The sequence below is a fragment of the Oratosquilla oratoria genome, chromosome 39 (assembly GCF_046742065.1).
Source record: "Oratosquilla oratoria isolate Oo_2021 chromosome 39, ASM4674206v1, whole genome shotgun sequence".
NCBI classification, from domain to species: Eukaryota; Metazoa; Arthropoda; class Malacostraca; order Stomatopoda; family Squillidae; genus Oratosquilla; species Oratosquilla oratoria.
In genome coordinates, this window is record NC_134815.1 from 38896160 (window position 1) to 38898975 (window position 2816).

General features: G+C 44.6%; 1 protein-coding gene across 2 annotated transcripts in view; it reads right to left on the reverse strand.

Moving 5' to 3' along the window:
• LOC143020366 (irregular chiasm C-roughest protein-like) overlaps window positions 1-1999 on the reverse strand; it is a 438384-nt gene extending 436385 nt beyond the window's left edge. For both annotated transcript variants that reach the window (XM_076176736.1, XM_076176738.1), the window contains exon 1: window positions 1964-1999. The gene's annotated coding sequence lies outside the window, so the exon portion shown is untranslated. The remainder of the gene's footprint in view (window positions 1-1963) is intronic.
• Window positions 2000-2816: the final 817 nt, after the last annotated feature.

Genomic DNA, 2816 nt, shown 5'->3' on the forward strand with positions numbered 1-2816 from the left:
ATACAACTTACATACAACTTTTGAAATATGAATACAATAGGAGAGTGTCTCCCTACAAAAATGGAACAAAATATTGATTCCCTTTTTGCATCACCCTAATACGAGTATATTGGCTGAGCACATTAGGGCGTAGTTACTTGCAGGGAAACTCGAGGGGATAGCGGTTCGAATCCTACCACTGGCGAAGTTGAACCAAGGGCATGGTTCATCAAATTTCACGCTACAAAGTCCCCTTTGAGGGGTACCGTCCTAGCCTTCCGATAGGGGGTAGTTTGTGACGTTAAACCATATCATCGTCATCACCATCACATGTATACTGTATGTATATGTATATGCAAGAAAAGTGGAAAAGGAAGAAGACACGGTCTAGTTCCGAGTTTATTCCTGACCAGTTTCGCTTTTGAGCTTCTTCAGAGGAATGATTTTCTGGGTCGAAGCTGACGGTACACATGGGTAAACTTACTCCATGTTTCCATCATGTAGGCAGGGGACGCGGGAGGTCGGGTAGAATCATACAGTAAATAAAATTAATCTGTTATATACTAATACAATTCAAATGCCAATCAATGTTGAAGGCTGTCTGTTGGTTGCTAGAGTGAGATTTAGCTGGTGTTTTATTTTACTGATGTTGCAGATGAAAATCTCACTCATAGGATGTCGGCAGTCTGAATGGTGTGGTTGAAGCGACAGTTGGCACCGCACACACGATGATAGATGCGGTGTGTTGGGGATGGAGACAAGAAATTTGACCTTACCCACAAAGTCTAAATCTCTTGTGAACGTCAACACTGAGATAAGGTGAATACAGGTCAACTCGATAAAACGATTGTACTCCCCCATCCCTGCAAATTGCCCATCGTCTCGCAGATTGCGGTAAACACTTAGTCACTACATCCATCTTGTTAATTACTGAAGGTGGTGAGTAAAAGCACCCCCGTTTAAATTTGTGTTATTTACTAGGTCGGTACTCGTACAAAGAGGACTGTACTAAAAGAAGGTTATGTTACTTAAGTACAGAGGGGCGAAATCAACAGGCTGACCTCGGGCTGCTGCAAAGCGCCTTGTCACACCGAAGGCAGAAGGTCACAAACACATGTCCGTACTCCATGGGTGCCGACTCGGTGTATGTATGTGTACATGTGGATGTGTGTGTGTGTGTGTGTGTGTGTGTGTGTGTGTGTGTGTGTGTGTGTGTGTGTGTGTGTGTGTGTGTGTGTGTGTGTGTGTGTTTATGTGTGTGTGTGTGTGCATGTGTGTGTGTGTGTTTGTGTGTATGTGTGTGTGTGTGTGCGTGTGCGTATGTGTGTGTTTGTGTGTGTGTGTGTGTGTGTGATTCACTATGGTCTTGGATCATGCGTTGGACTCGTGATCGACAGCTGTTCCCCTCCCGGAAGGGAGCTCAGAGCTCATATATAATTGATCTATGGGCAATGCTGTGACCTTACTCGCGCGCGCACACACACACACACACACACACACACACACACACACACACACACACACACACACACACACACACACACACACACACACACACACACAACTCCTCGCTCACGCAGCGATATTGAAACTATTTCAGCCCTGGGTGGGATTCGAACTCGGCCCGCTGTAGTGTCGGCCGCGAACGCTACCACTGCGCCATCGAGTAGAGAGAGAGAGAGAGTGTGTGTGTGTGTGTGTGTGTGTGTGTGTGTGTGTGTGTGTGTGTGTGTGTGTGTGTGTGTGTGTGTGTGTGTGTGTGTGTGTGTGTGTGTGTGTGTGTGTGTGTGTGTGTGTGTGTCGGTGTGCATTTGTGTGTGTAAGCGTTTGTTTGCATGGGTATACTTGTATATGTGATATTTTATGGTTTTGGTAATATGTATGTATGAACTTATTTTTGTCTTCCACCATGATTCTGATTGTTATGGTTCGACCATGTGCGCTGTGTATACATCATGAAAACTGAAGGAAATTAAATACTTACACTTCAGCCCCCCTAAAGTCTTTTTCAGACTCCCAAACCGTACCTGAAAAGAGATTGGAACAAAGATTAGTCACCTCTGTATTACTAGTTTTTGATCTAAATTGCGAAAGCAGCAAAGAAACGTAAAAAGCGGCTGAAGGGTTTTCTGATAGAGCATAAAGGACAAGGAATAGCAAATGTGGTGGTGGTGGTGATCATGACGAGGCAGTGGTGGTAATTGTGGTGTTGGTGGTAGTGATAATGAATATGGCGATTGTTGTGGCGGTGGTGGTGGTGGTAGTGGTGTTAATGGTGGTGGTGGTGGTAGTGGTGTTAATGGTGGTGGTGAAGGAAGTATTACTGGAGGAGGGAGGGAGGAGCAAGAAGATGAGGAAGAAGAAAGAGTAGGAGGAAAGAAAGACAAGAAAGAGGAAGGAGTGAAGGAAAAATATGAGGGTAAGGAAGAGGAGGAGAAACAGGAAGAAGAAGAAGAGAGGGGAGAGGTGAAGAAGGAGATGAAAAAGAAAATGAGGAGAGGGAGGAAGAGAAGGAGTTGGAGCATGAGGAAGAGGAAAACGAGGAAGAAAAGAAAGAAGTAGAGGAAGATGAAGAGAAAGGCGATGAGGATGAGTGTGAGGATGGTGAGAATGAGAAGGAGGGAGAGCAGGAGCAATGTAAGGAAGAGGAGGCGAGCAATGTACTTGGTTTTATACATCGAGGAAAGGAAAACTCTGGAACTGTGGGTTGTAATAAAGTGAGAAATGAAAATGACATCGACATATTAGGAGATGAAAATTTCCTCTGGAAAAAAGTAAACCTATACGCCACGGGAAGCATGATACATTGACACATGCATGCAAACATACGTACTTAT